General features: G+C 45.0%; 1 long non-coding RNA gene across 1 annotated transcript; it reads left to right on the forward strand.

The window, feature by feature from the left end:
* The first annotated feature begins 9862 nt into the window (after positions 1-9862).
* Positions 9863-14583, forward strand: LOC134357604 (uncharacterized). The gene is made up of 4 exons (XR_010020670.1): positions 9863-9937; positions 10390-10479; positions 10961-11218; positions 14119-14583. It is a non-coding gene; the product is annotated as an uncharacterized LOC134357604 (long non-coding RNA).
* The last annotated feature ends 208 nt before the right edge of the window (positions 14584-14791 follow it).

Consider the following 14791-nt stretch of genomic DNA (forward strand, 5'->3'; position numbering starts at 1 on the left):
ACACGGGCAAGCTTGAGAGCCACCAGTAAGGGTCAAAATACAAATGAATACATAACATTTCCTTCCCCCTTATTTTAAAGGTTTCTCCCCCCTCCCATACACAGACCAGATGCTGAACTATTAACATTCCATTGAGTAATCATCAAATTCAAGCAACAACAAAAAAAACATTTTTTTTTCTAAACTAGGGAAAGAGAGTAGAGGTCCTCTATAACCCTGGGACTGTTCTGCTCCATGTGCTGAGGGTGTTATGCTTTGTAGTTCCAAAACATAAAACTAATTGAAAGAAAAACTCAGAGCCGAGGATAACCAGTGTACATTTAGCTTTTTACTTTAACAATGGAGTGCAAATATGACATGGTGACATAATGACGTATGTCATTCACGTACTTCTACATATAACCCGTATAAAAATACAACTACCATATAGACATCCACGACCTAGTAAATTTTAGATTGTCCCATTCAGACCTGAAGATTTGATTGCTGTGGAGGATTTTTTACTCTTGAGGGATAATGCCTTTCCTGACAAGGGGAGTTACTTTGCTTACCAGGAGAGGGACTTGTGGCTGAGAGGCAATCTCAGGTTCTGGGGCCTCCGCCGTGGTGGTTGGAAGGTACAACATCTCTCAATACCCATATAAGGCAAAGTCTGTCAAGGGGAAGCTCATCCTGGCACTGGTAAGAATAGGGGAACTGGAGTTTCTGCTGCACATTCCAGCCTTTCTGGATGGCCATATAGACCTGAGACAAGGTGGGGTTTATTTTGTTTCCCTTTGGATCATCTCCGTCATAATAGGGAGACTTTCATAGAAACATAGAAACATAGAAAGTAGGTGCAGGAGTAGGCCATTCGGCCCTTCGAGCCTGCACCGCCATTTATTATGATCATGGCTGATCATCCAACTCAGAACCCCGCCCCAGCCTTCCCTCCATACCCCCTGATCCCCGTAGCCACAAGGGCCATATCTAACTTCCACTTAAATATAGCCAATGAACTGGCCTCAACTGTTTCCTGTGGCAGAGAATTCCACAGATTCACCACTCTCTGTGTGAAGAAATTTTTCCTAATCTCGGTCCTAAAAGGCTTCCCCTCTATCCTCAAACTGTGGCCCCTCGTTCTGGACTTCCCCAACATCGGGAACAATCTTCCTGCATCTAGCCTGTCCAATCCCTTTAGGATCTTATACGTTTCAATCAGATCCCCCCTCAATCTTCTAAATTCCAATGAGTACAAGCCCAGTTCATCCAGTCTTTCTTTATATGAAAGTCCTGCCATTCCAGGAATCAATCTGGTGAACCTTCTTTGTACTCCCTCTATGGCAAGGATGTCTTTCCTCAGATTAGGGGACCAAAACTGCACACAATACTCCAGTTGTGGTCTCACCAAGGCCTTGTACAACTGCAGTAGTACCTCCCTGCTCCTGTACTCGAATCCTCTCGCTATAAATGCCAGCATACCATTCGCCTTTTTCACCGCCTGCTGTACCTGCATGCCCACTTTCAATGACTGGTGTATAAGGACACCCAGGTCTCGTTGCACCTCCCCTTTTCCTAATCGGCCACCATTCAGATAATAATCTGTTTTCCTATTTTTGCCACCAAAGTGGATAACTTCACATTTATCCACATTAAATTGCATCTGCCATGAATTTGCCCACTCACCCAACCTATCCAAGTCACCCTGCATCCTCTTAGCATCCTCCTCACAGCTAACACTGCCACCCAGCTTCGTGTCATCCGCAAACTTGGAGATGCTGCATTCAATTCCCTTTCGATATGCACTAGGGAAAGTACGTCAAGATTAGTGTCCTCTTTTGTAATTGTTTAGGTATTTCCTTTTCCAATGGCTAATGGGACAGTCTGTCAGCATTTCCATGATCAGCTGTCCTCTTGAATTCGATCTTGTAATTGTGTCCTCCCAGAAACAGAGCCCATCTCTGAATTTGTGCCACTGCTGTTAGTGGAACCCCCTTCTGTGGACTGAACATGGACACCAGTGGTTGATGATCGGTAATGAGGGTAAACTCTCCCCCATACAAGTACTGGTTGAAATGTTTTACCACCCCAGACTAGACCCGAAGACTCTCTGTCAATCTGTGTGTAACTTTTCTCTGCTACGGTCAGGGAACATGGTGCAAATGTTATGGGACGTTCACTTCCATCACTCATAACATGTGACATGACAGATTAGAGGATGTGCAGACCAGCTAGCTGAAATTCTCACTGACATCTTCAACATCTCCCTGAGCAGCGCCATCGTTCCTACGTGCTTCAAGACTGCCACCATCATCCCTGTGCCGAAGAAGTCTTCAGTGTCCTGCCTCAACGACCACCGTCCTGTTGCACTCACATCCATCATCATGAAGTCTTTCGAGAGGTTCGTCATGAGGCACATCAAGACCCTGCTGCCCCCCTCACTGGATCCCCTGCAGTTCGCGTACTGTCCCAACCGTTCAACAGACGACGCCATTGCCATCACCCTCCACCTGGACAGAAAAGACACGTACGATCGAATGCTGTTCATAGACTTCAGTTCAGAATTCGACACAATCATTCCTCAGAATCTGCTTGGAAAGCTGAGCCTACTGGGCCTGAACACCTCCCTCTGCAACTGGATCCTAGACTTCCTGACTGGGAGACCTCAGTCAGTCCGGATTGGAAGCAGCATCTCCAACACCATCACACTGAGCACAGGGGCCCCCCAGGGCTGTGTGCTCAGTCCACTGCTGTTCACTCTGCTGACCCACAACTGTGCTGCAACACACAGCTCGAACCACATCATCAAGTTCACTGATAACACGACCGTGGTGGGTCTCATCAGCAAGAACGATAAGTCAGCATACAGAGAGGAGGTGCAGTGGCTAACGGACTGGTGCAGAGCCAACAACCTGTCTCTGAATGTGAACAAAACAAAAGAGATGGTTGTTGACTTCAGGAGGACAGGGAATGACCACTCTCCGCTGAACATCGATGACTCTTTCGTAGAGATCGTTAAGAGCATCAAATGTCTTGGTGTTCACCTGGCGGAGAATCTCACCTGGTCCCTCAACACCAGCTCCATAGCAAAGAAAGCCCAGCAGCGTCTCTACTTTCTGCGAAGGCTGAGAAAAGTCCATCTCCCACCCCCCATCCTCACCACATTCTACAGAGATTGTATTGAGATCATCCTGAGCAGCTGCATCACTGCCTGGTTCAGAAATTGCACCATCTTGGATCGCAAGACCCTGCAGCAGATAGTGAGGTCAGCTGAGAAGATCATCGGGGTCTCTCTTCCCGCCATTACAGATATTTACACCACACGCTGCATCCGTAAAGCAAACAGCATTATGAAGGACCTCACACACCCCTCAAACAAACTCTTCTCCCTCCTGCCGTCTGGCAAAAGGCACCGAAGTATTCAGGCTGTCACGACCAGACTATGGAACAGTTTCTTCCTCCAAGCCATCAGACTCCTCAATACCCAGAGCCTGGACTGACACCAACCTACTGCCCTCTACTGTGCCTATTGTCTTGTTTATTATTTATTGTAATGCTTGCACTGTTTTGTGCACTTTATGCAGTCCTGGGTAGGTCTGTAGTCCACTGTAGTTTTGTGTTTTTTACGTAGTTCAGTGTAGTTTTTATATTGTTCATTTAGCACCATGGTCCTGAAAAACGTGGTCTCATTTTTACAGTGTACTGTACCAGCAGTTCTGGTGGAAATGACAATAAAAAGTGACTTGACTTGACTCGACTTGACTGCACCTATAGCATAACGCAAGGATTCGCAGGCAAGCTTCACCAGACAGTGTGAATCATAATGTGTGAGTACAGTGTCTGCAGTCGACAGGTCCTTTGCCTTTTGGAAAGCCAGTCACACTGCCTTTTCTTCCTGATCGGAGCACTTTACGCCGGTTGAGACTGAACTGGTCCAACCAGAGTGCTGGATAAGCACCTTTAACGACGTAGAGTGGAAATGTCTTTCTCTGGTTGTTAATCTGTACTGTAACATGTACTCCTCCCCTCACCGGAACAGCTTCGCCAGTCACTCTTGCCCCTTCTGGGGTGCGATGCTGCAATTTCTCCTGGTAAACTGTCTCTGACACCAATGATACTGCAGCCCCCGTGCCCACCTGCATCATCACTATGATTCCATCCAACTGTGGGGCCACCCAAAGCACATCTTTGTGTCCAAACCAGATAAAACATGCAAAGCATCTTCAACCACAGAGGGAGAGTCACTCAGTCTGCCCTCAGTATGCTCCATCTTGTGCACGTGTTTCTTTTTGTTTTACCAAAACTCATTTTTCTTTATAACAATGTTTTTGGTTGACAGTGTTTTCTTACTTTTACAGGCACATTCATATGTCCCTTTTTGCTGCAGCTCTGGAAATCTAAATCCTTATACCAGCGTTCTTGTGCTGAATGCCCAGTTTTGCCACAACAGTAACACTGGTTGACAATAGGTGTCATATTCTTAAAGTCGCTAGAAACTTTATGAACTTGGGAAGATGCACTTAATAGCTGCATTTCTTTAGTTGCCAGCTCCATAGATGGACTAATCTCACTTGCCTTCTGTAATGTTAGTCTGTCAACAGCAAATGTTTCTGAATGACCTCACTACACAGACCACATCTGAGTCTATCACATAACGTGTCATTCAGCGACTGCCCAAAACCACTGTGTTCAGACAATTGCTTCAGCAGCACTGCAAACTTGTAGGATTGCCTTCCTCTTGATTCCTTCTATGAAATCTAAAATCTCTCAGCAATAAGCAAAGATTTAGGAGAATAGTGGCGCTTTAAGACTTTAACTAAGTCCTCATAAGACCTAACGCCAGGCTTAGCAAGCTGCACTGGACTGTGTAATAAATTAAATGCTTTTGTACCTATCACAGTCAGAAAAATAGGAATATTATCTGAAATTTGACTTGTCAGTGCAAAATATTCAAATATTTCAGTATGTGAATTCCAGTGCTCTGTTGTTTCATCATACGGCCCCATACTTCCAAATATTGTTTCAAACACAATTACATTAAGGAAAGTTAATGAGTCTCATCCATCTCTCTCTCTCTCTTACTTGTTTCATTTAATTGTCCCGTTCTTGTCCTCTCCCGCGGATTCTTCTCTCACGTGCCTTCTGCGGCCACTTTCTTTTCACTCAATCACATTACGCAGTGATACAAAGCCCCATGGCACACGGACTTTTCTTGCCGAAAGGAACAAAACAATAAATATCACATGAGGAAGTTGTAATGTTTGAGGATCTGGGAAGCTGGATGACTGTGAATAACACACAAGAGATGGAAAGGTGAGGAAGAAACACGCATCTGTTTATTTTGCTTGTAAGTCATCTACCCAGAATGCCCTCTCACATTACATTCAGTACGTAACACACAGGGAAGCTTGACAGCCACCAGTGAGGGTCAAAATACGCGTGAATATGTAACAATCTGGAAGTCAGTAACATAGAGATGTAGAAGCCTATATCTTGCCAGCCTGAACTGCAGCAATATGAGCTCAACACAACGCATCAGGCATAGCAGTAGTGTAAAAGAAAGGTAGATTTCTAATTTTATTGTCCATTTTACAACTTTGAGGTGCTTCAAAGCTCATTGCATCAAATGAATTACATCACAAGTCCGGAATTTAGAAGAATGAGGGGCAACCTTATTGAAACCTGTTGAATATTGAAAGGCCTAGAGTGGACACGGAGAGGATGCTTCCATTAGTGGGGGAATCTAGGTCTAGAGGGCACAGCCTCAGAATAGAAAGTTGTGCCTTTAGAGATGAGGAGGAATTTATTTATCCATAGGGTGGTGAACCTGTGGAATTCATTGCCATAGCTGGCTGTGGAGGCCAAGTCATTGGGTACATTTAAAGCGGAGGTAGATAGGCTCTTGATTCATCAGGGATGTCCACGGTTATGGGGGAAGGCAGGACGAAGATGCAGGTTCAATTGTAAAACTTAAAAGTGAATTTTCTAAGTATTTGAAAGAGAAAAAGCACAGCATCATGTGGAAAGAGAGATTAGGTTACCATAACAAAAAACTGGGATAGCATGATAGGTCAAATGGTCTCTTTATACACTAAATTATTTAGTCACATGGAAACCTTGTAGAAAGGATTCCATAAGACCATAAAATACAATAAGGCCATATCATTTAAAACCATATGGGTTGGCCCATCGAGATTGTTCTGCCATTCAATCATGGCTGATTTTCCAGCCCCATTCACCTGACTTCTCCTATAACCCTTTATGCCCTAAACAATCGAGAACCTATCAATCCTTAAATACCCCCAATGCTTTGCCCTCCATAGCCCTCTGTGGCAAAAATTCCTCAGCTTCACCAACCCTGGCTGAAGAAATTCCTCCTCATTTCCTTTCTAAAGGAATGTCCCTTTATTTTGAAGCTGTTTCCTCAGATCCTTGACTCTCCTACAGATAGAGGACCCTTTTCGTGTCTATTCCATTCAGGCCTTTCAGTATTCAGATTTCAGTGAGATCCATCCTCATCCTTCTGACCTCCATCAAGTATGGGCCTAGAGCTATCAAACGTTCCTCATACATGAAGCCTTTCATTCTCAGGATCATTCTTGTGAAACTCCTCTGGACTTTCTCCAGGATCAGCATAATTTTTCCTTAAATACAGGGCCCAGTATTCGGAATGTGGTCTGGCCATTAGTATGTATGTCCTCGTCCAGACCTCTCGAAATAAATATTAGCATTACATTTGCCATCCTTATCACTGACTCGACATGCAAGACCGGAGGACCCAGGAGCAGAATTAGGCCATTTGGTTCATCAAGTCGGCTCCGCAAACTCAGTAACCGTGTGTCAGCCGGCGAGGATGAGACAAGGAAGTGGCTTCCTGCTGGCAACCAAGATGTGACCGAGTTTGACCTCCCTCCACAAATGCATGCACAGAACACGGGCAGACTGCAGTCCTGTCAAGAACAAAAGGGGCCCTGCTTCAGCATGGCCACGAGGGGAGTGGAGTCAGGTCAGGGCCGGACCACAACATGTCCTTGGGTCCCTGGCCTCAGACTGGTGTGTGTGGTCAGACAGCCCACCGACTGTCCAGTCAGGAACCAGTCCACTTTGTGATGCTCTAAGGGAGCAGACCACAGCAATCCAGAATTAGGTCCCTTTGCACATCAAATTTCTAAAACCTCTTCCCATTTATAAAATACATGAAGCCTTTATTCTTCCTGGCAAAATGCATAACCCCACACTTCGCTGCACTGTATTCCATCCGCCATTTTGTCGCTCACTTTCCTAAACTCTATAAGTCATTCTGCAACACCACCTGCCCCCTGACTCTCCTGAATTTCTGGCATGTTACTGGTATCTTCTATTGCTAAGACTGACAGAAAGTACCTATTCAGTTCCTCCACTGCTTCTATGTTCCCCATTACTATGTCTCTGGTGTCAATTTCCAGTGGTCCAATGCCCACTCTTAACTCACTCTGATCTTCTGTTAGGTTATTGGTTAGTTTACCCTTTTATTTCATGTTCTCCTCCCTTATATATATTTATATTTAGTTTTTCTCTGTTGGTTTTTAAAAGTTTCCCAAACCTCTGACTTCCTGCTAATTTTTGCCGAATTGTATGCCTTCCTGTGAGCTCATATGTTGTCCCTGACTTCCCTTCGCAGCCATGGTTACCTCATCATTCTCTGAGCTTCCTCTGTCAATTGGCTTGGCCATAGAAGATAGAGCAAGGGTCCCAACTTTTTTTTATGCCATGGACCAAAACCATTAAGCAAGGGGTCCATGGAACCCCTGAGATAGAGACTAGTGACAGAGGACTGTTATTATGACTAGAGCTTTTGTGACCAGCTGTGCTCTGCAAAGATCAGTGCTGGAAGCCATTAGGAGGCGAGACAGGAGCCTGAAGACACACACTCAGAACTTTAGGAACTGTTTCTTCCCCTTGCCATCAGATTTCTGAATGGTCCATGAACCTGTGAACACTATCTCATTAAACATAAGAGATTCTGTAGAAGCTGGAAAAATATGGAGGAACTCAGCATCCATGGAGGGGAATAAATGGTTAATACTTTGGGCCAAGACCCTTCATCAGAACTGGAGAGGAAGAGTGGGGGTTGTGGGGGTGGGGGGGAAGAAGCCAGAACGAGCAGGTGGGTGAAGAGGAAGGAGTAGAAAATGGTAGGTGATAGGTGACACCTGGTGAGGGGGAAGGTGGGTGGGTTGGGGAGGAGGATGAAGTGAGAAGCCAGAAGTTGATAGGAGGATGAGGTAAAGGGCTGGAGAAGAAGGAATCTAGTAGGTGACCATGGAAGAAAGAGAAGGAGGCGGGGTACCAGAAGGAGGAAATGAGCAGCTGGGGAGAAGAGAAGGGGAAACAGAGTGGTGAATAGAGAAAAGAGAGAAAGGGGCAAGGGGGAATAATTACCAGAAGTTAGAGAAATTGATGGATGTTCATGTCATCAGGTTGAAGGCTACCCAGACCAAATATGAGGTGTGCTCCTTCAGCCTGAGTTTGGTATCATCATGGCTATAGAGGAGGTGATGGGCAGGCATGTCAGAATGGGAACGATAATTTGGATTGAAATGGGTAGCCATGGGAGATCCTACCACTGTAGTGGACAGAGTGAAGGTGCTCTTCTATACTCCTTTTCCTTTCCCACCTATCACCTCCCAGCTTCTTATTTTATAACCCCCACCCCCCCAGCACCTACTTTCCCCTTCACCTATTTCCGGCCAGTTTGTACTTCTCTCCTTCCTCCCACCTGGCTTTTGCTTGCTTTCTGTCCAGTCCTGATGCGTGGTCTTAGCCAAAACATTGTCTGTTTATTCCACTCCAGAGATGCTGCCTGGCTTGCTGAGTACCTTGTGATTCCTCTTTCCCACCATTTATTTGCTTTTGTAACTTGGAGTAACTTTTACACCACATACAGTATGTCAACGATGCTAAACCTGATTCTCATTCTGACATAAGAATTGGTGGAGTTGCGGATATTCAGGAAGGTTTAATCCAGACAAATGCGGTCAAAATGCAAAGGAAAGTATGCAGCAATTGGGAGAGCTCCTCAGAGTATTGATGTACAGAGAGATCTTGGAGTGCAAATCCACATCTCCCTGACAGTGGCCTTGCACTTGCTGTAGGTAGGGTGGTAAAGAAGGCAGCTGGTGTAATTGGTTTCAATGATCATGGTGTGGGGTATAAGGGTTGGGGGGTCATATTGTAATTGTTTAGGCTGCATTGTGTGTAGCTCCAGTTGCTGCATTACAAGGAGGTGGCGGCTTTAACGAGGGTACAGGAGTAGATGTATTAGAAAGTAGAAGGAGAGGATGGAGAAACTTGGGATTGGTTTCCCTGCAGCAGACTTATTTTCAAAAATAAACTGTTCAATGCCTTTTCATTCATGGTCAATGAATTCCATCCTGCCGTATTTCATTCATATGCACCAACAACACTGCTGCCACTCGTGACACTCTGAGGTGGCACACTGCTACGATAATAATTGAGGGGCTTCCTCCCCCAGCCCGCTCCTTCCCCCTCCAGTCTGAGAAAAAAGCCCACACTGTGGTCCTTCCCCACCCAGTCCTTGCAGTGGCTGCACTAAACTTCAGTGGGACCCTCAGCACGTCGTCCTGCAGCCTGGAATGTGCCGGTTGGCAGCTTTCCTCCACAGACATCTCGATGTGCTGGCAGAACAACAAGTCTCAGGCCGACCAAAGAGCGTCTTTCACCGAGCTGATCATCTGCCAGCAGCACTTGATGGTTGTCCCTCTGTGTGTGTGTGTGTGTGTGTGTGTGTGTGTGTGTGTGTGTGTCCGTGTCCCTGGAAACAGCTCGTAGATCAGAGAGGCCCCTGTCACACAGCCATGACAAGTGCCCTTTCAACTTTCCCCACACCCTCTTCGAGAGGCATAGGTAGTCACAACCTTTCTCACAGGGTGGAAATGTCACAGCTTTAAGGTGAGAGGTGAGTATTTTTTACACAGGGAGTGATAGATGCTGGAATGAAATGAACTGCCGGGGAGGTGGCTGAGGCAGGTGCTAGCTCTAATGTCTCTCTTCTCAGGATCCTGTACTTAGACAGTAGGTCACTGTGCAAGCTTCAGGAACCTCCTGATCCAGTAAATTTCTTTCAGAATTCCTGTTTTCACAGTTTATTTATTTGGTGCTTTCAGATAACGATTCTGCTTTTCCCATATACATATCTATATAGCTTGGACTTTTCCCTTACTTTCAACCTGACCATCAGTTATCATTTAATCTCTCATCTTCTGCCTATCAGAGACTTTGTCTGTGCGCTTTCCTCGCCCGCCACCTTGGTTTATCTGTACTTCGACATTGGTTTATCTCTCCACACCTTTCCCAGTTCTGATGAAAGGTCATCAATCTGAAATATTAAATCTGTTTATCTTTCCACAGGTGTGGACTTATCGGTTGCATTATTTGGGGATTTTCTGTTATCATTTTAAATACACAGCCAGATGCACCATGTCACTTTGATCCTGAAAGGTTGGTGGAACAGACTCAATAGAAAGAAAACATGTAACTACTTGCAAAGCTGACTGATCAGAGATTTAGAAACATGTTGGTGGGGTTGAACTAATTGCATCAGGCAAAAGTGGTGTAACACAATTACTCAGTGGCTTCTTGTAGAGATTCAGATACTTATTGTTACTCCCAGTATTCTGTCACACTGTCAATGATATTGATTCATTGCTTGTATCTGCTCATTATGACAGTCTGAATGAACAGATGACAATAGCAAGTGTGTTATGGAAATTCTTTTTAAACTCTTGCTTTCACCTTTGGTGGAGTGTTCTATTTATACCTGATCACTATCTTGGGAAGAATATCATAGCCCTAGATGGTGCATGATGAGATGGAATTGAAAGGCAGCTAGGATGAACAATCATTTACTGAGTTTTTGAGGGCTGTAAATCTCTAAGTAGAACAAAGTTCGTGATCTATCAGTGTTGTTTCTTCACCACAGCAATCAAAGATAAGGAACTCAAGGAAATGCAGAGATACCACCAATGCTATCTCTCCACAATCTTTTGAACCCATAGCAGGAAAATGGATCCTTTTCCAGGCCAACATCTGCACCACTGAGGATACAGTTACAGCCAATTCTAATGGTAGGTCACATTTTTTCCATGAAGCCCAGAAGTACAAGATACCTGAAACAACCACTTTTCAGCTCTGTTATGGGAAGACAATATCTGATGAATGTGGAGAAGAATCCTGGATGGTAAGTGAGAATGTTGAGACTTTTCTTTGAAGCACATAGAAGCGCAGCTAAAGTGACAGAAGGAATTGCCCGCCACTGCACTACCTGCACACATGGCCCTACAAGCACTTCTAGCACAGCGTGCGGAAGGCCACAATCACTCAACAACCATCTAAGCCTCTACCGACCTGGAGAGTCAAATTCACTGATGACACAAGAGTGGTTGGCCTCATCAATAACAATGACAAGACAGCATACAGAGAGGAGGTAGAGCAGCAAGTAGAATGGTGCAACAACAACAACTTGAGTCTCATTGTGGACAAGACCAAAGAGATGATTGTGGACTTTAGAAAGGATTAGGCTGACCACTCCTCACTGAACATACATGGCTCCTCTGTGGAGAGAATTAGGAACACCAAGTTTCAGGGCACATAATAGATGAACTCACCAGGTCCCTCAATACCAGTTCTTTGATCAAGAAAGCACAGCAGCATCTTCACTTCGAGATGAGTGAGGCTTCTTTCACCCACCCACCCGCCATTTTAACCAAGTTTTACAGGAGCACATGCAGGAGTGTCCTGAGCAACTGCATCTCTGTCAGTAATGGGTTGCTAAGCATCAAGCATCAGTCCCTACAAAGGATTGCAAAGACTACTGAGAGGACCATTGTGGTCTTTCTTCCACCCATTAGAGATATTTATCAAGAATGCTGTAAATGCAGGGTCCTCAGCATTGTCAATGATCCCTCCCATCCATCCAACAATCTCTTTGACCCCCACCATCAGGCAAGAGGTACCGTAGCATTAAGACAAAAACTCTTAGGATGAGAAACAGCTTCTTCTCCCAGGCCATAAGACTACTGAACTTCCTGCCACGACCCAGGTCTCATCACGTGTGAAATGACAGTAGCATTATACCATTTACTTTTTAACCTGTATTATACATGCACCTTATTATTTGTTAATTCAAATCTCTCTCTCTCTCTGGCTAGCCATCCCATAGGATGATGAAGGTTCCTTTCAGTTAGTTAGTGGGGTGGTACCCCATTCCTCAGAAAGGAAATTCTGTTAATTCAAATATATCCAGAGTAAAAGAGAAGTGAGAGTGGGTATTCAACCACTGGAAAATAATGCTGGAGAGGTAGTAATGGGGGACAAAAATGGCAGAGGAAGTTATTTTGTGTTAGTCTTCACTGTGGAAGACACTAGAAGTATGTCAGAAATTCAGAAGTGCCAGGGGGCAGAAGTGTGGGTTCTTGCTATTAGTAAAGGGAAGGTGCTTGGGAAGATGACAGATCTGAAGGTAAGCACAAGAAGGACTCTACGCTCCAGGGTTCTGAACGAGGTGGCTGAAGAGATTATGAAGGCGTTAGTCGTTATCTTTCAAGAATCTCTGGATTCTGGAATAATTCCAGAGGACTGGAAAATTGCAAATGTCTATTTACTTTCTGACTTTTCATCTTCCCAAGCACCTTCTCTTCAGTAAATTGCAATGGCACTCTCCTCCTTAAGAAGGGAGGAAAGCAGAAAAAAGGAAATTATAGTCCAGTTAGCCTGACTTTAGTGGTTGGATACCTGTTGGAGTCTATTATTAAGGATGTGGTTTTAGAGTACTTGGAGGCATGTGATAAATCAGGGCAAAATCAGCCTGGTTTCCTGAAGGGGAAATCTTGTCCAACAAATCTGTTGGAACTCCTTGAGGAAATAACAGGCAGGATAGACAAAGGGGAGTCAGTGGATATTGTGTACCTGGATTTTCAGATGGTCTTTGACAGGGTGCTACACAGGAGGCTGCTAAACGTGATGAGAAACCATGGTATTATAGGAAAGACACTAACATGGATAGAAGATCGGCTGACTGGCAGGAGGCAAAGAGTGGGAATGAAGGGAGTCTTTTCAGATGGGCTGACTAGTGGTGCTCTGCAGGTTTCGGTGTTGGGACTACTTCTTTTTGCGTTACATGTGAATGATTTGGAAGATGGAATTGATGGCTTTGTGGCCAAGGTTGTGGATGATATGAAGACAAGTGGAGGAACAGGTGGTGTTGAGAAAGCAGGGAGTCTGCAGAAGGACTTGGACAGATTTGGAGAATGGGCAAAAAAGTGGCAGATGGAATGCAGTGTAGGTGTAGGTATCCATAAATAAAACAAAGTGAGGCATTTTATGTTTGATGAAACCTGTAACATGTTTTATTGAACTCCAAAACTTACATGACAAAAGCACCCTTGGAACCTTGTACGTAATCAAGTATTCACATCAGACCAGCCTCTTAAAGTGAAACCCCAACTCCATGTCGGTGGTTGTGAATTATGCACATTTCTCCCAGTTATGATACCCTACACAGGCCCTTCCAGAATTCAGTGAAACTGGCATTGTGAGTCCGTCTGGAGCTCGGATGATCCACCTGGATCAAGTCCTATGTTCCATGGCTGGAGGAACAGCAGATTCCTCTGGCTCGTCCAGAGGTGCGTTGACAAGCTCATGGTCACCCTGGGACACCAGGGGCATAGCAGCAGAATCCTCCAAATCTTGGTGGGCCGGTTTAAGATGATCTACTGAAATACGTTCAGGTTTACTCCTCTCATCGACGATAAAGGTCTTTGCTTCTTGTTCTACAATATGGAACAAGCAATCATAAGGGTCTTAAAGGGTGCGCATCATGGCAGAGGAAAGCAAACGAGGTGGAATGTAGGTCAACAGGAACCCAAGAATATTGTTCGCCATGATGGGAGGTAGGAATATGCACAAAGGATTTGGCCCCTGAAGAGGCGGAGCAAAGTGATGATGGCGCTAAATGGCGATTCCTTTGATGGCATCTTCGGAAACAGCTCTATTTCCATCTCTAATATCTTTATTTTTCCATTTCAGGGTTCGTTTGAAGACCCTGACCTGGAGTTACATGTTGACTTTGTTTTTTTGCAGGAATAGGACCCGCTCTTGGAGTTTCATAACCGGCTATTGTTGTTTGGCACGCCAAGGGCTCAGCCTAAGATTCTGACTCGTATTTGGAAGCCTAGGATCTCGAGGCTCTGGAGACGGGCGGATTGAGGGTCAATGTCACTGTAGGCCACCCGTATGTCGTTGGAAGAGTTGGAATATTTATGACTGTGTCTGGAAACCCGAGATCTTTGAGATCTTCGGGCACAGAGCTTGAAAAAAGCCACATAACGGACTTTTAACATCGTAAATCAGTGAGTTGTTTGTTTTGTCTCCCTGCTCGCTGGGAAAATGGAGACACCTCTTTCTCCCTTATTAGGGAGAGAGAGAACCTGTGGGATGTTGAATACCGGGTGAAACGCGAAGTCTTTGGAGTACTGCAAGTCTGAGTCTTTGCTGTTGCTTTGCTCATGCTTGAGTGCTCGGTGGCGGGTGCTGATACTTTTTTTCCTGCTGGTGGGGTGAGGGGGAATTGTTGCTTACTGCTGCTTATGTGCAGGAGGGAGGGGAGCTGGGGGAGACTTCGGGTTCTAACATTTAAATGCCGTTCATTCTTTAGGGCACTCTGTTTTCATGGATATTTGTGAAGAAAAAGCATTTCAGGATGTATTTGTCATGTATACAGTATACATTTCCCTGACATTAAATTGTACCTTTG

The sequence above is a fragment of the Mobula hypostoma genome, chromosome 16 (assembly GCF_963921235.1).
Source record: "Mobula hypostoma chromosome 16, sMobHyp1.1, whole genome shotgun sequence".
Classification (NCBI taxonomy): Eukaryota; Metazoa; Chordata; class Chondrichthyes; order Myliobatiformes; family Myliobatidae; genus Mobula; species Mobula hypostoma.